We start from the raw sequence: 24,430 nt of genomic DNA, 5'->3' as shown, positions 1-24,430 counted from the left end.
CAGATGATATTAAGGCCTTGAGTGTTGTTAACTGTGAAGACGATACTGTTTATTTACAAAAGGATTTAGATCATTTAGTGATTTGGATGAATAAATAACAGATGGGATTTTAATTATAATAAATATAAAGTAATATATATATATATAGGTTATCATAATATGAATTATAAATCTAAGTTGGATGGAAATGATTTTAACAGTATATTAATCAGAATATTATTAAATGCTATCTGAAAAACCAGATACACCAAATCCACACAGTTATTTTCATCTACTTAACCAGTAACTTTTTCAAATAACGTAAAAAGGTTTGTAAAGCAAGCGTTTCCCTTCATGAAACCATCTTGACTATCAAACAAATTCTAAACTTTCTTGAACGACTTTGCAAAGCATCTTTTATCAGATTTTTCAAACCTTTTCCCACAACTTATGTAATACTAATACTAATAAGCTTATAGTTACTGGGTGATAATATAGTGTAACTGGTAATTATTGGCTTCAAAGCTTTGTTATCATCATAATTCGATAAAATTAACTTAAGGTTACAAATTGTTTTGAGTAATTTAACATAGGGTGATTTGATAGGTATTTCAGCACCTTCACCATAACTTGTCAGAAGCCAAATACTGGTTTTGTTTACTCGTCGAAATAAGCGCTGTCATTATGGCCGCCGAACTGTTCCTAGTGAATAAAATATTACAGGAGTTTTATCATTTGTGGTAATAGAGCTTATGTTTTGCTGAAACTTTACGGGAAAGAAAAAACAAGAGTTGGTAACATTGTGTAAGAACTAAAATGAAATTGTAACACACAAAAGCAGTTTAATTTTACATTTATTGGCAACATTTCTAAGGTTCTAAGTCTGCAGACATACAGCTGTGCCACTGGAGGTGGGGGCATTGTTTATCTCTTTAAAATATGCATCCTTCTCTTATATGTAAAATTCCATTTAATAATACTGTGTATGTAAATAGAATATTTGGATGTTGATTCATATAACGTAGCAGATGTTTCGTACGTTAGAAGTGAAGAATTCAATCCAATTTATATTTATCTTTCTTATTATCTTTCCCAAACAACGTTTAAGTACTCAATTTTAATACAACAATCATAGGAAAAGCACGATTTTATTCCATACTGCATAATTAATGCTTGAAACCATCAGAATTTAATGAAACTCCATAATTACAGAATAGAGGAAAACAAAAAAAAAATATTAGTTTATCCATACATTTTCCTCAATACAAAAAATAATGAGTTCTCCATGATAAGATGTTTTGTGATTAGTATCTTTTCTTCATTCTTCAGCTACTTAGAGTTATGCGACAGTTCAACAGATGTGTCATGGAATCAGTTAGTGTACACGTAACTTGTGTCGTTTTTCCATGCGAAGATCCTTCTTTACTATGTTACGTACTTTTGTTTTTGTCCAATCACATGGACGACCATTTCCACTAATCTCTGCATTCATGATATTCTCACATGTAAAAAAATACCGCATTTTCCTTACTACGGTTGAGTTACATCATTATTTTCTCTCTCTAGACTCTTCTGGTTAACCAAATTGATCCATATTCATTTGTATTTCAACGTCATAAAGTAAAACTGATATCACTGTCTTGGAAATTCTATATTCCCAAACTTTCATGCTTTTTATCTTAATGTATGTATATTTTTCTTCGGAAAGGACTATCATATACCCTTCCCAAAATCTATCAATTTTCGGTAACACCACCCTTTTTTAGGCTAATTTCGTAGTGTTCCCATTTTCCCTATTAAATGCTAAAAAAGGTTTTTATTTTTATTTTCCCTTTTCTTATTTTCATCTTTCAAACCTCTACTCAAATACGTGGTTGAGTATAACAACGCAAAATGCATATTTTTTCTTCATGTTTATTGGTCTTACGATTTTGGCCAGCAGTGTACACAAAGACATTGAAGTGTAATATATCAAAATATTCAAGAAATGTTAAACAGAAGAAATATGTCAAAAAGGGAGCAAACATGATACGTGGAATTTTGTGTATCTATCAGTGAAAATATACTTCTGACACATGCCATACTGAAGACATTTAATAGCTGTATTTGTCATGTGGCTTGCTGATATGCGTATTCAAATCTGTTTCATTATAACTTACTCAGCCCTCTAGCTGTTGTCAATACACAACACACAACTAAAAAGACAAAAAAAAATTCATGCTGATAATGCTAAATAAAATTCCAATCATTCTCAAGACGGTTGGTTTGGTATTAAAATTTTCATTAAATTAAACCATAGAACAACGTTTCGTCCTTCTTAAGTCATCTTCAGGTCAACAAAGATGACCTAAAAGGTAGAAACGTTGTTCTGTACTTTAGTTTAATTAAAATTTTAATATTCATACTAGCTGTCTTGAGAATACATTTTTTACTTCAAGTGGGTTTCTCGTCATCATGAATTCCAATCATTGTTAGAAAACTATATCTTGAGTAAAAAGTCCTGAAACTTGTCGGTTCATTCAATTTTTGGGCCCGGCATAGCCAGGTGGGTTAATACGTTCGACTCTTAATCTCAGGATCGCGAGTTCGAGTCCCTGTTGCACCAAACAAGCTCGATCTCTCAGCCGTGGAGGCCTTATAATGTTATGTTCAATCCCACTATTCGTTTGTAAAAGAGTACCTCAAGAGTTGGCGGTGGGTGATGATGACTAGTTGCTTTCCCTAGTCTAGGTTTAGTGAAAATGTAAAAGAGACTAAATTTATTACGACGTTTCGAGCAAGCACTCTTCTCTTCGCCAAGTAATTGTACTATTCTTGTATCAATTGTATCTTTTAGACATTACGTTTACCTGATGAAAATAGTATGTTTGAAAAAGTCTTATATTGCTGTTTTGTCTCAGTTTCATAGTTGTTTCTACGCTACAAACGAAACAGTTCTGAAACAATGACTATCATAAACATGAGATTTTATCCACAGTTAATTTATAACGTTAAATTAAGTTTATTCAGTAAGAAATGCTAGATTCTGTTAATATTTTCTGTACCTTTATTTATAATCAACGAAACGATGCAGATCCTTAAAATTTTGTTTTATCTTAGTTACTTACAGTTAATTATATTTTGATGCACATTGAATTAAACATACTAAAATCTGAAATTCATGAACCCATTCACAAACCTGCACTTATGTAAATCGAAAACTTAGTGGACATACCACCCTGTACCAAGTTACAGTAATGTGCCAAAACTACAATTGTTTAATTGTAATGTTGAAGTTAGAACTTATTTAGAAATATGATAATTTTTACAATAATAATGATTTTTGTTGTTTTTGTTGCTGTTATTATGCACAAAGTTACACAATGGGCTATCTGTACTTTGTCACTCGCAGGTATATAAACTCAATATTTAGCACTACAAGCCCACAAGTTTACCCTAAGCCACCAGAGACAACTATAATAATAGCGTTTGTTCAATTTGAATGTCTATGGAATACTTACTTAATATTATAGATTAATATGACATAAACAAGTATTGTGCTGAGTAATTTCTTCATTGAAGTTCCTCTTTAAAATGGTCTCCATAAGTTTGTATTTCTATTTGACAACTCAAGCTTTCAAACTTCATCTTTACTTTTGAACAAGCTTTTAAGTTGAAGATCAATTCTTCCTTTTTCCTATAAACTTTATGTACATTTGGATTACCAAGGTCTTGTTAACTTAAGCCTAGAAGTTTTGAAATTGACGCTGTTTCCTATAGACTGAATTGATGTAGTCTTGAGAATTCAATTCTCCAGCTTGACACTTGTGTTTTTTTATTACACCCTGTAGGTGTTCATCAAACAGAGAACTTTGTAAGAAAGGAATCGAAGGCCAAAACACTAGCAATCATTTTGGCACATATATCAACACAGCTTTTGTTTTCACATCAAACACCGTCTGTAACAAATTGTTTTTGTTTGCTGTTTTTTTTTTCTGACAAACATCATATGTCACTTCGTGACTTTTTCCTCTACTTGTTCTGTCCATACGACGATGAACAAAATAAAGGAAAGAGGATTAAGAAATACGTATGTAGACTTAACAGTATTTTATCATGTTGTGTGAAGGTAACAAATCTTTCTTATGTTTCTAGACTACAGTCATTTCTCGAGTAAATACTTTACAATAGACTTGATTAGTTATTGATCCTTCTCGAGGAAGGTAACCAGATGACAATAGTTTCTTAGAATAAGTGGTATATTTCGTTTTCAAAAAAAGTATCTGAGATGTGATATTATACTAGATACGCAACCACAGAATACTAGGTAATCAATAATAGATATATTTCCATATTAGGATAGGTAATCGAAGTGCAGTATAGCTTCAACAGCATGATGAGAGATTGCCAGAAACGAAAACTTCAGAATAAAATATTTAATTAACTATAGATTGGATTATGTAACCAAGCTGAAAAAGATAATAGTGCAAAGTGCACTACACATTCAAATTAAAAATATCCAGAGCAAAGAATATTAAAAGATAAATATTGTTATCCACAAGAAAGTATCTATCTACAACATGATAAATATTCATTATGTAGTAGTAACCTAAAATACAATATTAATCTGGTTCACGACACTTCTCCAGATTATCACGATATATTATTGTAGATAAGTAATATCAAAAGATTATGATGTAGTCATACATTAAATGTGTTTAAATCGGCTTTTAGATATTAAAGATTTTAAAACGGCTTATCTATAAGAGGTATTCCTTTAAGGCTCTATCATCACAATTCTTATGAACTTATTACCAGATGACTCTGAAGCTTTAATAAACCCATTGTACAAAAAATAGGCTCTCAAATTGGAACACTGTTTCGGGTCTTAGATCTCTTAACAAAGTTAATTTTGTGAAAATTTATTCTTCTAATATGGAAGATATAAGATTCTGAATTAGATTTTGAAACCCGATTAATAAATTTCCAATTAATCATTGTATTTTTTTATTCTTATTACCGAGGTTGATAGATATCTTCTGCTGACTCAAAATAAAATCCATTTCGGTACCAAAAGTTATGAAAGACAAAAAATGGAATGAGGATCAAAATAATTAAAAATGATCAAATGTTAATGAGGTCTAATTAAAACTACTACATTTCTTTTTGAAATACCATTAAATTCTGATTTGTGAAGCGTTATGCTATAATATTTCAAAGATTTTATGTGTATTAAAAATCTAATTTTATAATCAGTTAATATTTCGTCTTAAAACTCAAACTGAAACAAGCCAGTTTTATTACTAAACATTGTTGTTATGTACGATATTACAAGTTCAGTAACTTACGGATACAAATAACTATTTCTGAACAAAGTATCAATGTTTAAAGAAACAATAGTTATTGTTTTGAATAAAGCACAAAGCTACACAATGGGCTATCTGTGCTTTACTCACCACGGTACTGAAACCCGGCTTTTAGCTTTGTAATTTCACAAACATACCGCTGTGCCAGTGGGGAGGCAGAAACAAGTCATACTCTGTTAAATTAGGGACAACTAACGTAGATATCTATCGAGTAGCTTTTGGCGAAATTTAAAAGAAACAAATTTTTATTCGTATCCCTGGACGAAGACAAATGAAAGAACAATTCCAGGTAGTTACTTTTTATCTTAACCATTAACTTCATTCTTCAAATATGTATAGATATGTTAATTGTGTTGTATGAAGGGCAACTTAAACATCATATACATTAATTACAAGTAATTGTAAAACTGTATATTTAGTTTCCTTCTTAAATATTAAAGACGTACCTTACGGATAATATTATATGCTGATCAAATAATATAATTACTACTGTAAGAACACCTTGGAATATAGATATTAGCATTTTTCACGATTTTTGCTCATTTGATTTCCTATAAAAATGAGTGCAAGAACCGTATATTATTGTGATCCGAAAATATGGCCGCGCGTGCTTTTAATAATTTAGAAACTGTATGTCTTTATTCGGGGTATACACCCCGTACAAGTATTCGTATCTAAGCATTTTATACGAATGTGATAAACCTAGAATTACACTAATATTTATTTTACTTAAACTCGAACTAATATAATTTTACATTACTGGCTCACACATTATTTTTGAATTAGCTTAAGTCTCTTCCTGTATGTTTCACAAGTTGTTAGATTCTGGGTACTGTGAAACGTGTTATTTATATGTGGAGTTTCAGGATTTGTTTGTTTATTTAAAGCTAAGTGCAAAAATTACGCAATGGACTATTTGCTCTTTGCCTACAAGAGTATCGAGACACGCGTTGTAAGTCCGCAGACATGCCGCTATGCCATTGGGGGGCTAGAGATTGAAGAAGTAGAAAAACATTTTTTTTTGTTATTTTTTTTTCTATTTATCTTACCAGTTCAGTAGCTTATAGTAATCTGTGATACATCTCGTAAATGAAAGTTATTTCTTGGTCACTACGTTTTCTCCAAATATGATTGCTCCAACTGTTATTGTCATAAAAAACAAAATATATTGTTAATAATGTTTAAGTTGTCTGACATAAATATTCACATGCTTTTGCCGCTATTTGTGACCTTCCTAATGAAGAAATAACAGCACGAGCAAAACTCATCATTGTTTCATTTTTCTAACATTGATTTAAATTACGCAAATCCATCCTATGTGAGATATTATTCCGAACATTGTCAACGGTGATGGTACCCAAATGAAATAATGCACTCTAGTCTTTATAAATAAGAATGTATGAAGATTATAGTCATGACCGAGTTGAATTTCAGTTTTGTTCGAAGCAGGTAGCTTACAAGCAGGTAATCATACAGTTTAACTACATACATAATTTCAAATGTGAAGCGTGGAACAAAAAATAAGCCTGACACCAGAAAAGTTACTATGGGAAGACACCATTCTTTTAAATAAGAGAAAATGTTGCTCAAAATAGTAGCCTAAAAAGAAGGAAACTGACATGGAGCACTGCCTTCACAAAGTTTACTCTTTTAAGAAAAGAAGCAAATATTATATTTTCTGCAATTTCCCAAATATATAAGAAAATAAGTTATCTAACTCTGAGTAAAATCATGTTTTATTTCTCACAATATTCTGCAAATCAGCTAGGACTAATCTAGTCCTCGTTGATATTAATAACAAAACAGCAAGTTTATTAAAACACAGACTTTTGTTTCAGAAGAAATAATCGATACAATTTTGGAAACTTGAAAATATTCAGAGTAAAACAAATGTATGAAGAATGTGTAACATGAGGACATCTAGCACCACGACTACTTTATTTGATATCCCTGAAATCTATCAAAGGAATATCAGCAGTTCATCATATTAACTCTACCAAAGGCAAAAAGTTTTGCACCTGTTGTGAGCACAGCACAAATAGCCTATTATCTTGCTTAGTGCTCAACTTCAAACAAACAAAACTTTTAATACAAATTCCGAAACTGGAAAACAAACATAATATTATATAGATTATGCTTAAAATGTTTTTCAAATTACGGGAAACGTTCTGTTTGTTTTCGGACATTCATACAAACTCTGTCTAAGGTTATATGTGTTAGCCATTTCTAATTTTAACTGATGGTCGAGAAGACAGGCAGCTACGGTTAATCTACTGTTGCCTATTGTTTATTTCGTAACGTCAAGTGAACGTAAATTCGCAGATCTTAGCACAGCACGTTAACTCCTGTCAACGCTCGTCTCACAGAGAAAACTAACCATTGTGATGAAAATTTGGTGAAAGTTTTGAAAACTAGTCTTATCAGATTCTCAATTCCTATAATTTTCGTTATTTCACGAAATTTTCTCAACCCAAACGAGCCGTTTTTACATATATAGATCTAAAGGAGTTTAATATGTATTCGAGACTTGGCTTGTATAAACTATGTCATTTCAGGAGGTACCTTTTCTGAACGTAGTTGTTTTAACTTGATATGATATTAGTGTATTCTAGTTTAACTAATTTTACTTTACTTATGAAATAAGGGTGGGGAGAATAATTATTAAATCTATCATGAAAAATTAAATTTACCAAAATTTAAATATTTTCGTAGGTAATTATTGTAATTATTCGTTGAATCATAGATAACTGAAATAACCAATCAATTAATTATTTAGTAGACATCATTACCGTGCTTTAAAAGTACCAGATATTGGTAACATGAACATCAGAGATAGGTGTTTAGACACTATAGTTATTTTCCTCAAACATCGGATGTAGTAAGTGTACAACGAATGATGAAACAGACATCACAAGTGCGTGCTTACACAGTGGACGTATATTTATTGGATATCAGATATAAGCATCAGAGAGAACTTTCTCGAATATGAGAAATAAGCAAACATGTCACTCTAGCATTTGACTTAATAAACACTTTGTTGTTAACGGTACACTAGCAATTATGTTTATAAATTAAAACTCTAAATTACTGTAAAAAGGGATAAATAATAATACTACGTTAGTTTCAATATATAGCTTAATTATGCTATGAAAGTTCTAAGTTTCAAAGGAAAAAATTGTATGCATACATCAACTTCCTAATGACTGATTTCATTACTATGAAATCCAATCTATAAACTCTATTTTTAAGACGACTGGTACGAGTTATTAAAACTTTTAATACTTCTGTACCTTATTTTAATTAAAGTTTTAAAAAACCATATCAGCCTTCTTGAGAATATAATATATATTATGTTGTGATGTTGAATGTAGCGTTTTGTTCTGATGCTGTTAGAAGTAATGCGAAGAAACATACTGTGATTGATACTTGAGATTACTAAAATATGCATGTATATGCAGTGAGAGAGACCACAGTTAGTTGTTCTGACTTGTGTTAAAGGCTTGTGTGTATATGAAAAATAGCTCTGGTGGCTGTAGTCAGTTGATTTCGTGGTGCATAAATAATATATAGCACTCTGCGAGAAATAAACCCTAATGTATCTCAGTGTAATGTTGACTGATATTTCAGTGCTTTAGTGCACTACAATATTGCAATGACTGCTGCAATTGACCTGAATGCCTTTTGATATTTGCTAAGGGTGTTACTATGTATAACACCTATAACATCATCATATTTTCAAAAATACTTCAAAATCTTGTGAGTGATGAAATTTTACTCACCAAAACATAGTCAGGATAAGCCTCTGACTTCTATATGAGGACACCAGAACAACAACTAGATTTATGATTCTGAATGGCGGGTGAATATTATATTTAGCCCATTTTGATCTCAGTTTCTATTGATATGTGCTATAATGGACAGCATAAATATTAATTCTACCTGTAGAAATATTGATTAAAAACTCGCAGTTCATCTAACTTTTGCCTATAATATCGTAGGCGAGTTTTCAGCTAACGTTTCTACACTTAGGATTAATAATTCTGGAGAGAAATAAACGAATAAAATTAACGAATCAGCTCAAAACATATGTAAATAAAAGCATAGTTTTAATTATTCATGTAATATTCGTGAGGAATAGTTTTGGTTATTTTTAGCTGTACTGATGTGAAATATTCATGAGCGCGTGAAATCATAAATCATTTATAGAAATGAAAACTTTAAAAGTTGTTTATGAGCCACATCAATTTAAGTTGATATTACACATGTATATTGTTTTTCCTTTAAAATTTCTAGCATTTCTTTTTCGTAACACACTGAAAATAGTACTACGTATTTACTAATATATAGTATTTATAATACATAGTTGTGTGAACACTAAATGTATGATCTTGGGTAGAGTGATGTAACGTACCTGCAGTATTCCTTTGTAGTCACTTTGAGAAATGTTTAGAGCTTTTGGAAAAAAAAATTCAGACGATAAACACATGTTCAAAAATTTTATGAACATTGGAGAAAAAAATTGAATATTCATGTTGACTCTCAGAACCACAAGTAGTTAGCAGAATCCTTCTGGTGACACGATGTGTCACCTGGCAGACAATGTGTCGCATATAAAGGAGTATCAGAGGCACACAGGATCTTAGGAAAATATTCTGTGCTAATGAAATCTCATGTAAAGAAATCAAAAGTTGAAAAGTTTCATTTATTTCTCCTCCAGAGTAATCCTCGGATTTCATGACAACCAAACACTGGTGGAAGTCTTCTATGCAGGTAAAAAGTAGCTGTCATGGATGTAGTTATTTGGTAGTGATGCAGTAGAGGAGAAACAGATACACACTGGTCAAACCAATACCATAAAATACCAATATTTTCGTATGAAAGACTACACCATGAGCGAGCAGTTGACCGAGGATCTATCGATATCAATTTCAATTATAGCAACTACACTGAAGCCCAGCCTGTGGGTTCACAGCCAGTATGACTATTCCTGACTGATCACAGGCCAGTTCATGGTGAGGGAAAGATCAATAGGTCAATACGTATGTCTGTTGTGTTCTATATTGTAAACAATTATGTTGGTTACATAGTGAAGGTTTGTTCTTTTTTTCAATAAACGCGTATAAAATATTTTTTATCTTAATAAGTTTTTTTTTATTTTTCTACTTATAATTCTTAGTATAGGGCATGCGTGCATTTGTATATCAAGGTTTCCAATTCTGCATTGCATTTCTCTTGTAGTTTTGTACCTATAATAATTTTAAATGGTTTCATTCTTATTGATTGGTATTGTACTACATTTAATGTTGTAACTTGATTTAATTACATGTTTTTATGATAAATAGTATTATTCTGAATCACTATTAATGGTTTTTTTATGAAACAATTGTATTTCTGTGATGCAAATATTAAGGTATGCGAATTATATCATTGAGGTTCTTGTGTTCTACATTATATCTATTTCATTTAGTTAAAGGGTTATTGATGTTTCATTATCTTATGAATATAAAACCGTAAATTGTTATTTAATCATTATTAGAAGGTTCATTTGTAAAATTATTTAACTGTATTATCTTTTTTTCTGTGGAATTTAATGCCACTTTTGCACCACAATTTTGTTATATTATTTTAGCCTGAAATTTCAGTGTTAATAAGCTTCCTTTCCAATAAATACTACCTACATATAGAGCTGTGTAAGTATTCTGTATGAGGTAAGAAATAAAGGATTACTTTAACATAATTAATCTATATTTTGTTTATTCAATTTAAGATTTGTTGTAGAGATTGCTAAGAACGGTCTGAAAAGAAGGGAGAGAAAATGCGGTATTTGAAAAATTCCGGTATTTCATTTCCATATTCGCTGCAAAATGTTAACTTTTACAGCACTTACATTGTTTTAATACAGAAAGTCTGCCTCGTACAATACTGACATTCTATCTTATGCTAGATACACACATGTCTTGTGCCTCGTGTAAGTATTTCAGATGATTTTTCATGGATTATGCTCGTTAAGATTTATTTTGGAAATTATATCTGTGTTCTCCAGTAGCATTGCTCCGCTTAACTTAAGAAATATCTGGAGGTTAAACTTCCCCTACTTTAATTTGGTACGTTGGCAAAGTTTATGTTATAAGATATGTAGTGTTATTGTTTTGTGTACATAATGTCACGCTCACACAGCCTAGGAAGAAGGATATAAAAACGCGTCTCGAGAACAGATAGAAAATTTCAACGTCGCTTTCCCTCTTTCTGTATGAGCTACATAGAAGTACTTTTCGACATCTGATTCTCTTTTGACTTGTCGTTAAGTTATATAATTATTTATTTTCCTTTCTTTAGAGATTTATTCGGTCTCTTTTCTTCAACTCACTCAAGTATTATTTTCATTTCTAGCTCCTTGATTATTATACTATTGATTCCGTCCGTTATTTCCAATTACTATCCTCATATCTATCGTACTTCAGTAAATCCAGAGAATACGACATCACTTTACACTTTGGGTTAAAGTAGTTAACCTCCTTGTAACTCTGCAGAGGTACGACACACTTCTATTTAAGCTATAAATAGTCCAATATACGTATGTTTTAGCATTTTAAAACCGGTCTTCATATCTTCTTTTTAAATATATATAAAATCGTTTTAAAGGTCACCGCAAGTTTTGAACCATTACTTGTTCCTCGTTTTATCATCGTGCTACCTGAAACACTACCATGATCAATGACCTAGTTTTCATTTTACGTTTTGGATACTGTCAAGAAACATGTTAAATAAATTAAATGATCATTCACATGTATATACAGTACTGTACAAAAGTGTTATGACAAAGACAAATCACAAGTGAAATATCAAAATTTTATTAATCTTCATATATACAAAAGAAACTCGGTGGAAGTGCTCGAGTTCAACAAACAGTTAGTATTGTTATATTTTATGTGTCCCCTTTGGCTATAATAACTGCCAACAATCTTTCAGGCATCGATACAATATATTTAATTAGAGTGTCCTTTGGGGCTTTACTCCAAATGTCGGTAACAAACTCCCATGAAGTTTCTTTGAAAGTAACTTTTGATTTGTCTAGTTCTTGATCATTCAAGTCTCAGATCTGTTCAATAGGATTGAGATCATGGTTCTATGGGGACTATTGTATCATTTGAAAGACTCCAGCAGCTTCTTTCTTACTTAAGTAATTTCTTCATAGGTTGTATGATTGTCTAAGGTCAAAAGCTTTTTGGTTGCAGAATCCTTAACCATTAATACACAAATCCCTGGGTATACCATAATGGATAAGTATCTGGTGGAATTTATGTTGGTTCATTCTTTCATCTATTTTGTGAATGTCTCCTCGCACCTCAGAAGAAAATCACTCCAAACCATCACACTGCCTTCCCCATGTTTACAGTAGGTAACGCATTTAGATAAGTATATTTTATCTTTCTTTCGCCAGACATACAACTTCGATGAGTGTTGTTGATACGGTAAATCTGGTAAATTATCAGTCATTTGGTACATGGTTGGTTATCTCGTGCTTGTGATCAGTGACAGTCTTCCTTCTGTCCCCAAAGCTGCATAAACAAAGATAGTTGACATGAATATCATTGAATTTAGATGTTCTACGTCTTTCTTTCCTATTTTCAAATTTACCTGTCTAGGTCTCACGGTCTAGAGTGTACTTGACAGTGTTTGGTAAACATTTTAATACTGCAGCAATTTGTTGGAGAGTTCAACCAGCAACACGTAAAGCTTTTAAGCAAACTCACTGCTCTACTGATAATTCTCTGCGCTTTTTGGGTCGTGACACAATAACACAACTCAATACACAGTGTTAAAAACTATCTTTATCAAGGTTTATTTGTAGAGTGCTATTAAACTGATTTCTTTCAGCATATACAAGTACCATATGCTACCTCCTTACTTTTTCTATATAATTAAGACACAATATGACGTACGCTGACAGTTATTTCAGACCTTAAATTGATCGGTATGTTCATTCAAACAGAATCCTTATTACATTTTCCTTGGTACATTGGAAGTCTAAAGTATGATAAGTATTCTCACCCCGGTCATTCAGTTGTCAACATGGATTAGCGAATCATAACCATAGTGTTGAAGTTTACATTATGTAATGATGTGGAAGAATTAGCCCCATTCTACTTAACGATACAGATGTAAAACAGGAAATATCGCGAAAGTATTCACGAAACTTTCAATAATTTTCAAGCTGAAAAATAAACAATATGGAACTTTCTGTTACACATAAGTTGTTTCCTCTCAAACGTTACAGTCTGTCGTCATTAGCTGTTAATACAAAACAAAAAAAAAGCTACATTATGAGAGAGTTGACGTTTCCATCCTTTCTATAATGAGATCTAAGCGCGCTAGAAGCTTTTGTTCCTTTGTTCTGCCTTGCTGTGGTTACATCGCCATTAATCTGATGGATTTATGAACTTGTTAATTTAAAGCCATTATTATATAGACGATAGCAAGCGATCGTTAATGCTACATCTGGTACTGAAGTTTAATTTTCCTTTTCTTTATTTAATAATAAAATTAATACAGGAGACTTGCATAGAAACCTTAATGACATAGTGGTTTTTAATGACAGGGTCTTCAAACTAACTACAAACTCTGGTAATCATGAACGGATTGGCATTTGTTTACATTTTTATACGCTTACTTTTGTTTGAATACTTATTTCCGTACAGTTAATTATCTTAAATAAAGTAAACGTACGTCACAAGCTGATACCATTATGGTAACAATTAATTTGTTTTGTTTGTTTTGAACTTCGCGCAAAGCTACACGAGGGCTATCTGCGCTAGCCGTCTCTAATTTAGCAGTGTAAGACCAGAGGGAAGGCAGCTAGTCATCACCACCCACCACCAACTCTTGGGCTACTCTTTTACCAACGAATAGTGAGATTGACCGTCACATTATAACGCCCCCACGGCTGAAAGGACGAGCTTGTTTGGTGCAACGGGGATTCGAACCCGCGACCCTCATATTACGAGTACAACCCCCTTATCCAAACAAATAGTTTAAAGAACGTTACAAATACAAAGAAAAAAATTTAATTAATTTTTTGCCTTTTTTTCTGGTTTATTTTTGCGGAGATTGTAACTTTGTAACACCAGACCTCTCTTCTTAGTACTTTCTGCTAGATTAAACGTTTCTTGGCTCTTGACTGTAGATTAATAGCTTTTTCACAATGGAAACAAAATGAACATTTTAATAAAACACTGAACGTATTCTATCGTTCTAATAGCTCAAATGTACAGAAGGCGATGAAGTGTCCTATTTGCTATCCTTACATCATTATAATACAAACAAAAGCAAAGAAAATGCTCAAAATATTTTATTGGAAAACGTATCTGTATATATTAATATATATTTCATTGTTTATTTTATTTTGTTTACTTGTTTCATGTTAAGAACAAAACAGTACAAAAGACCATCGAAATCAAGTTCATCAGATGATCACATCTTGAATTTTAGCATAATAAGCACAACATTTTGATCATACTAAGTTACTTTCAACATGACATTTCAGCATTTCATCTTAACAATTCTCTTGATCATCGTATGTTAACAATACGAATTTTAAAATTTTGACCTATAAAGACATATATTGTTCTCTGATCATATTTAGGTTAAGATACAACAAAGGCGAGAAAAACTTGGTGCATTAGTGCCCCAGTTGGCACAGCTGCATGTATACAGATTCACACCACTAGTAACTGGGTTTCGATACCAGTGGTGGACAAAAAAACAGATGATCCATTGTGTAGCTTTGTGCTTAATTGTAAAACAAAAAACAAGCACAACAACCCTAAAATCTGATTTATCATTAAAAAGTTTTAAACTTCAAGGCGCCTGAAAAACTTATGTTCAAAGTTTCTTTTAAAAAATTGCTGCTTCCTGAATACAGTAAAACATAAAATTATAACATTTCAGTGAAAGGTTTGTCGTTAAAGTTTGGTGTTGAGATCTACTTTGTAAATTAGCGTTGTGCGTGCTTTGAAAATTTAATATAACATATTTTATTATGTTTAGAATTTAGTGAGCCATCATAAAAAAAAGAAAACTGTACCCGTTTATTAGCTGGCAAGCTGTTTGATCTTGAACTGTTTGTTTATTTGTAGTTAAGCACAAAGCTACATAATGGACTATCTGTGCTTTGCTCACCATAGGTATCAAAACCCTGTTTCTAACGGTGTAGGTTCTTAGGCATCCCTGTGCCACTGGAGGGCACCATGAAGGTATTCCAATAACCTGTTGATTATGAATCGACTTTGCAATTTTTTATACAATAGTGTAAATATATAACAACAAAAGAGAACATGGTGAATTACATTATTTTCTCCCATGTTTGTAACGAAGTGAAAATTATCGTTACATGAACACATTGTAAGCTTAAAATTATGAACATATAGAAACTACAATACTTTATTATCACGCACAAACAAGTATAATTATTTTTACTGTACAAACTTGAAAGTGGTTAATTTAAATTTCACGTTCATTATCGTGGACTGAATATCATAATATGAGTGGTCAAGAGTTTTGAAATACATGGTGTCTCTTTATCTATCTGTTTGATTGTGTTTACAAGTTTAAAAGGATTAGAAGTTAAAACTAATTGAATGTTTGATAAGTCCTGTTCAATTTCTAAAATAAATAAACCTTAAATAAACCAGAGATCCCCAACGTTGAGCTCGCGGTAACAAGATGCCCAAAATGTTGTTGCAAACGATTCGCAACAGCGAAACAGTTGAAAAAAAAATATAAACATGCTCACTCTTTCAGCCGTTGGAGCGTTATACTTTTTCGATCAATTTCACAAGTCTTTGATAAAAAGTATCCCGTCATAAAGATGTTCACTAGTTGCTTTCTTGTAGTCAGTCATTTCAAAACTAAGAACAGTTAGTGCCGGCAGCCTTCAAATAGTAAAATCCCACAACATAAACAAACAAACAAAATTAAATCATACTTCACCCCAAACTAATAGTTATGATGCTACGAGCTCGAGTTTTCTAGTCACGTGCATGGATAGCTTTGAGCATACACAAAAACAAAATCTACTTGCAGTGTGATCACGAATCCAACGAGCTAACAATGTGGCTTTTCTCGTGTTTTCGGTTTTGAAAGTAGCTTGCAGCGTAAGAAACGTTGAGGACCCCTGAAATAAGCAGTCTCTTCTCTAGAATAAATGAAGATTTATTTAAGCCTACGTTGTTCTTCTAAACTAAACAAAAGTAACGATTCTCAGTAACTTTCAACTTTATATCCAAATACTAATTTTCAGGCATCATCTTATGTAAAAAAAGAGCGTAACGTTACAGCATGAACTAATTATACAAGGAGTCCGAAACGTCTGAAATTTTCGATGAATTTTACAGAACGTGTTCTACATGCTATCCTTATAGTTCGAAGCATGTTTGAACTAATTAACAGCAGGATTAACTTTACATTCTTATGCTTTGATAGCACTATAATTAGTCACATATCTGAACTTAAGAAAACCTGAAAAATTACTGGCTCCAGACGTTTCGAACACCCTGTATGCAAACTGTTAAACAATGGAAAAAAACTAATCTGAATAAAAATTGTAATGTCACAAAAATAATATTCAAATAAGCTACTGCGTTAGTTTTTGTTGTTGTTTTTTTCAGCTATCCCTAAACTTGGAGTTATGTGAACTAATAATTAGTCGCAGTGTCTTTTAGGTTAAAAATATCCACTTTTATTTTGGTAACCAAAAATAAAAACACTTTCTTCAAAAAAGTGGCTCTTTCGTGAAAGGAACTAATTGTGTTGTTCGGTCTTACTTTAACTACTTAACACCTAATAATTACAGATTAACAGCTAATTATTCTTCACCGTAAATTAAATCTTTTACAATACGTCTGTATACTGTATATCAGACATCTTTTAGTGGATATGAAGCAGACAGAGCCCTTGTAAGGTCTTTATTTCATTTCAAAATTTCAATGAAGTTGATTTAACTCAATTAAATAAAATGTAGAAAATAAGCGAAGATAATAAATATACAAAAATTGTCGGCTAAGATACTTACAGGGTACACAATAAGATATAAATCTGAAAAAAAACATTAACTAGCCGAAAACAGTTAGACAAATAAAAACGTTCCTTTTCGAAAATATTATCCTCATAATAATTTAGAACACGTTTTTATTACGATATATTAATTTTAAGGTAAACTGATGAAGACTTCAGTTCTTCGTATCTTGCGAATACTGTATGTATCGTGTATGTTAGCTGTATATAGATCATGGCAATGAATTGTTATCCACAATTTGTTTCGTGTCTAAAGTTATTCAAACATTTGTCAAAAAGTGACAGTCACGTGACCTAGGGTAACTAATATTAGCTTCAGATTAGAAAAAAATCAAAACTAAAAACAAACTAATACTCAATATTTTATTTGAGGCAGCGGTTGTCATAAAAATGTGCACTTGGATGTGGAGCAAAAGATTAAGAATTACTTAAGAAAGTACATAGTTGTCATAGCTTATATATCATAAAATAAACAAACTTGTTAATGTTAACTGATTGATAAAGGATTTCTCATGAGATAAGTTGGTAAACCAACAGATAATCTGAAAAAGTATTTTATAGAAGGCAATTTTCGGATGAAGTCTAGAGAAGTTCATTGCCTTTGTTACTCGGAAAATTGAAACGTCTTAGTATGAGATATATACAAACATATCTTAAGTTTCCTTTCAGCTTTAGATTTACCAAGCAACGTGTTTTCTATGTGAAATTTGTTACGGTGTTTCTTGCTTTCAAAATATAGAGTTGCTGAACATTTGTATAGGGTAATCACGTTACACTTCTGGCCATGTAATATGGCAATTGTAATGCTTAAATTGAACATAATTACTCTACGTGGGGCCCACAATGCTAATTATCAGGGATAATCTTCTATGTGGTTTTTATTTATCTTTGTACTATCAGATAATGGGCAAAAAAGTTCGATATTTTTACTGAATACAACATTCATGTTTTAAGTATTTTTACAGTTGTATTATCTCCCTATCCTCAAAACTTGTTTTCCTTATTTTTTCCAGAATCAATTCACACTTCACACAAATAAGTCTTTTCTAACAGAGTTTTTTATCTATGGAAAGCAAATTAATTATAAAATAATTTGTTCAAATGTAAAGACTGCAGATCACAGACTGAATGCGTGTTCAAAATATTCCAACGCTGAAAATACTTTGGAATTTAGAAATCTAGAATTGCCTATCACTCCAGCTGTAGACATGTTTTCCTTTTCGTGTGTATCTATAACAATGTAATTATACTGTTTGTTGTCTGTCCATATAACCACTTCGCAGGGTGCTGATGGGTCTTCACCAACATTGCATTGGTAGCTCATTATGTCTATTCGGGTGAACATACAAATTTCCAGTTTTGCATTTTTTTACAGTTACATATAAGGGAAGCAACTTTCCTTATTTTAAAATAACTTTTCATTAATCAAGAATTTATATAACTTCTGTCCAGGGGTCTGATACTCCAGATACTGTAACAATACTTTTATTGTAGTCATAACAATATACATAACTAATAAAATAGCTTTCACTTTAGACTTTGAATTAGCAGTTTTCGAGCTGAGTTAAATAGATGTAGTGTGTAATCTCCAGTTTCAAATAGAAATGTTTTTGTTCTAATTATTACTTGAATGATAGGATTAATCATTTAATCAGTAGATTACTAGTAATTCACTGTTACTCACAGAAACTAGATTATCTTGACAAATTTACTTACCGTAGATATATGTTAATTTGTTTTTGAATTTCAAACAAAGCTACGCGAGAGCTATCTGCTTTGGCCGTCTCTAATTTAGAATTGTAAAGCGAGAGGGAAGGCAGCTCTTAGGCTGCTCTTTTACCAACTAGTAGGGGATTGACCATTACGATATAACGCCCCCACGACTGAAAGGAAAAGCATGTTTGGAGTGCCGTGGATTTAAACCCGCGACCCATGGATTAAGAGTTGAGCGTCTTAACTACCTGGCCTAGGTATATATTAGACGATTTTTTTTTATATTAAGTTTAACACTATTATACGTATTGGTTGATTTGGAGAAATACTTGCTGTTTGGTAACTTCAAACAATTCACGTTGGTTAATACATAATAGGTATAACTTGAAGAATACTTGCCGTTTCATTATTTTAAAAAACTTCACATTGTTTAATATTATGGTAGGTATGAGTTCAATCAAAGAAATACTTGTCGTTTCATAATTTCTGTTAACTTTACATCGTTTAAGACTATGAAGGTAAGGATTCAATCAGAGAAATAATTGATGTTAGTAACTTCACACTGCTCTTTGATATTTTTGAAATATAATTTATAATAAGTTTTTCACTGTTAGAGCTTCAAGTTTACTATGAAAATAAACAGTAAAAGGAAACAAATTAATGTCTTCCAATTATTCTGTAAAAGTAAATTCTAATAACGAATAAGTAATAAAGTTTGTCAAGTATTGTCTCACAATAATTCACTAGCGTATATGTCAGTATATATGTATGTAACCAAAATTCCACCATTTATAGAATGGCACTACAAATAAAAATTCAACGTTTCACACGTTGGGTATTTCATAGTCAGACAATACGAAAAATAACTGCGGTATGTACAACAATCATTTCCTTATTATAGAACATAAATTTAAATAAAAGTACTCTTTTCACAACAAAAAGACGACTTTCACTAAAACGGTTAGTGAGGGTTTGATTATATGTCTGTTGATGTAATTTTAAATCACAGTATTGAAAAACTAGAGTTTTTAAAAAGTTTTATTTTTCAATAAACGGTACCACTTTTAATATAAAAAACATTACAGTTCATATCAATAAAATGTATGAACACTCCTATGTAATGAGTTGCATATGACTAACGAACACAACCTGAACATTTTCCCGTGCAGAACTTCTCATTAAAAAAATCCTTTTTTTAAAAAATGTTCACATTTTTAACATTTTTTTAATAAGGTACAAATACTAAGATTAGTAATTAATGACTCAAACAGCCGTAGGTAGGGCGACGATTCTACTAGAATATCTAATTGCTGTTGAATTAGAGTAGCTCTGTTTCAGATAAGTGCATGATATTATAAACTACACGATGAAATGTGACTTATTTCTCCAACTAGTTTATTTTTAGAAATATTGATTACACTGGTATTATACTTGTAGGCAGTGAAAGTACGTACAGAATAAATACAACTGTTTAACAAAAAAGTCCGAGAACTATGGCTGCCAGATAACGGCCGAATAAAAGTAAAGACAAACTGCTGTGTAGATGATGTAGTAAAAATTACGAATTAAATTTATAACGAAAATAAAAATTAATAAAAGTGACTCGTAAAAACACCAGAATTTGAATATTATTTGAATAAATATAAATCTAATTTATACAGAATGTATTTTAATCTAATTTACACAAAATGTCTTCTTATCCAATGACCAGCTTTATTGGCCAAGTGAAATCAATGTGAAAACAAGCAAGTTAATGTTATAAACCAATTTATACAGCCATCTGTATCTTACCTTAACTCTTTGTATTGGAGAGTTTATCTGCTTACATATGGTAGAGAACCATTATTTTTTAATCAAAAAAGACAAATTGAAGTTGGGAAAATCTATCAATATTTATGAGAAGCCTAATTGTACGCTGATTGGCTGATTCTTATTTTACTGGAAATAGAGACTGTAAGTTTGTTATATTTCTCACAAAGCTCATGAGGGCTATCTGCGCTAGCCGTCCTTAATTTAGCAATGTAAGACCGGAGAGAAAGCAGTTAGTCATTACCAAGAGTAGCCCAAGAGTTGACAGTGGGTTATTTTTATTAACCAACGAATATTGGGACTGACCATGTATTATAACGACTCATGGCTGAAAAGGCGAGCATGTTTGGCACGACGTGGATTTGAACACGAGACCCTCAGATTACGAGTCGATTTCTCTATAACATGTCGGGTCAAGCTTCTTAATTCAGGCGACTATGCACAAATTAAAACAAAAACATTGTCCTGTTACATTTCTACCTTGTTTCATAAACTTAGGAAAAAGTTTAAAGCTCTGTCACATGAGTAAATTTCCTGGACACAGAAGCTCAACAATACCATGCAAACAAAATCTATGTCTATAACATAGAGAAGAGGCCAGGAAAAACAATTCTTAAATACGTTTTTAGAAGTAGTCATTATCAAAGATGAAAATTGTTGTATATTTCAAAAAAGGTTGTACTGTTTCTAATTCACAGTCTTTGCATGATCGCCAGCTTCTCAATTCTTTTCTACTCAAAAATATAACATTTGTCTGTTTATCAGTGAGGTAAAGATAAAAAGGTTAACACTTCAACTACTATCATGAAGACATGGAAGACATAAAGCACTTATTTTTATGCTAAGGTAGATATATGTTAGAAACTGGACTACTTTGAGCAAATAGTTTGTGCTACTATTTTACTTGAAAGCAATCCGAAAAAAAACTATCACTTTATTCAATCGCTTAACGACGTAGTTTTACTAGCTAGATATTAATAATTTACCTCATAATAATGTTGAGTAATTGTCAAACAAAACCGTAACTCCATTTCTTTAAATATTACATTTTAAAACTATGAAAAACATTACGTTATTCACTTTCACAAAATTAATCATTGTATATTTTAACTTAGTTATCTGAATTGTAGTTTAAAATATTCCTGCAATATTTTAAGTAGTTTCTGAAATAACTATATAAATATATATATATATAATTAAATATCATTAACCTGTAGTAGTAAAAGCTGAAAGCTGTATATAAATACCTACTGTTTCAAAGCACAAAAGGCCCGTTGGTTAAGGCGCTCGACTCGTAACCCGAGGGTCGCAGGTCCGTAAGTCCCTGTTCATCCATATATCTTATGTATCCAGGGTGTATTCTAGCGCTCATGTATCCATGTACTTGTCACAATACGCTCTTTAAGTGTAAATGGGCTTACATCGGCCATATTTCTCTGAAAAAAAAAAACAAATTTATAATACATGCGTAATGGAATATAACATAATAACATATGGATGGTTAGGGACTTATGTGCCACCCTGTACACAGGACAGACAAATAGCTCTAGATTAATACAAACTGTAATGTTAGAGTAGTAAAATAAATCTTATAACTGAAGTAATTGCGTAATCAAGGCCCACATGGTAGTAATAATACACTCTATACGAAATATAGCCTTATTACATTCGCAAGACTTTTATGTGAAATTAAACTTGAACATAAACATTATCAGTAAATATGTATGTGCTCAATCACACAACGTCCCACATCTGAAACTACCATTCACTATGTTTGATAAGTCAAACGTACTTCCTGAGGCTGGTCCTCCAGCCCCTTAACGGCTACATATTTGTATGAACAGCAGATGTAATATATGTGCCTGGATCTATAAGTGCCACTATTATGAGAAAAATAAATGATTTGCGCTCTAAACTTCCATAATGCTACACATTATCCAATCTTTTTTCCTGACCAGTAGGCTGTTAAACTAACTCTACAATTGGTCTTGAGTAATAACACACAGTACCTAACATGCATTTGTTAGCTACCGTGACACATAGTGAGAGTGAAAACAGATATAGGGTAATTTATACAACTTATATTAGGGAAAATAATTTACTCTTAATAAATCTGACAGTTTATATAAAATTTCTCTAATATCCGTTTCGGACTTTTAGTGTTAGGTAAACATTGTAAATATATAAGTTAATAGCATATAACTTTAAAATGTAAATTAGAAAACAAAATATTTCAACATAGTACAAATTCTATAACATAGAACTAACTGCGAAAATACAAATGTTTATTTAACAAAGAAAAAAATGTTAAAAGGTGAAAGTTTGGTCTGAATTTCGCGCAAAGCTATATGAGGGTTATCTGCGCAAGCGTCTCTAATTTAGTAGTGTAATACTAGATGAAAGACAGCTAGTCATCACCTACAATCGCCAACTATTGGTCTACTCTCTACCCAACGAATAGTAGGATCGACTTTCACGTTATTACTACTCCATGTTTGGTATGAGGTGGATTTGAAACCGAGACCTGCAAATTTGGAATCGAGTACCCTAACCACCTGTTCATATATTTGGAATACAAATTCCCAGTCTCTTACAAGACTTTATATCAACAGAACATTTATTATGTTACTTATAAATGTATACAGTAAATTTGAGTGTCATATAATACTTTTTTATTTAATATTCAGCACGACATACAGCAGTGACATAACTGCTTTAAAAATTTATTTCAGTTAATTAGACCATCAATATATATTTGTGTTAAAGTAAGTACTTTTTCTTTGCATAATCGAATTTTCATGTAAATTTAAATATGAGTTAAATTAAGAAAATAGTTACTACCTCTAAGGTTACAAAAGTATTTGAAAACTTTTAAGAAAAGCACTCCTTTTTTTTATAAATACAGAAAATAATAACGCATTCATACGTTTATTACTATTGAAAGCTTTACGATAACTATATTAATAGCTTAATCAATAAATAGATTTTAATACACTAACTGGCTCAGTCAAATCAATTTTTATTTACATAACTGTGAATAACATACATCATTATTTCCACTACTTAAAGTTTTTAAATTATACACAAAATTATGTAATTATTATTTAGTTCTCAATGCTCATGAGTATTATCATTACCATATATAATATTATATACGAATAAATTCAAAACTGTTTCAAAAATCGACTTACTGTTTTTAACAGTTTTCACTGATATACTATAGACTTGATTGAATTTTTACATAGGTTGAGAATTGTATATAAATATATTAATTTTGTAAATGTACATTTTAAGATACGCACTAGACTTTCATACCAAAATGACCCAGCATCGACGCCGGCCTCTATCGTCACATACGATTTTCTCAAAAGTTTCCTAAAGATGGCAGCAGGTTGACAGTCGATACGAAGGTTTGTTTGTAGCTAGGCTCAAAGCTACACATTGGACTATGTATGTTGTGTGCACCACTAGTATTGAAACCCGATTTTTATCATCATAAGCTCTCAGACTCA

At 31.5% G+C, this 24,430-nt stretch overlaps 1 long non-coding RNA gene across 2 annotated transcripts in view; it reads right to left on the bottom strand.

Moving 5' to 3' along the window:
* The window catches only part of LOC143223079 (uncharacterized), a 39,896-nt gene extending 15,466 nt beyond the window's left edge, over positions 1–24,430 (bottom strand). Inside the window, exons 1-3 of one of the 2 annotated variants that reach the window (XR_013012650.1) lie at positions 24,110–24,430; positions 22,170–22,354; positions 12,221–12,883 (exon numbers count right to left, since the gene is read on the bottom strand). This is a non-coding gene — a long non-coding RNA (uncharacterized LOC143223079). Of the gene's footprint in view, positions 1–12,220; positions 12,884–22,169; positions 22,355–24,109 lie in introns of those variants that run through there. The other variant, XR_013012649.1, reaches the window with a different exon arrangement.

This window comes from Tachypleus tridentatus, chromosome 8 (genome assembly GCF_004210375.1).
Source record: "Tachypleus tridentatus isolate NWPU-2018 chromosome 8, ASM421037v1, whole genome shotgun sequence".
Taxonomy (NCBI): domain Eukaryota; kingdom Metazoa; phylum Arthropoda; class Merostomata; order Xiphosura; family Limulidae; genus Tachypleus; species Tachypleus tridentatus.
This window is presented reverse-complemented; position numbering and strand designations above follow the sequence as displayed.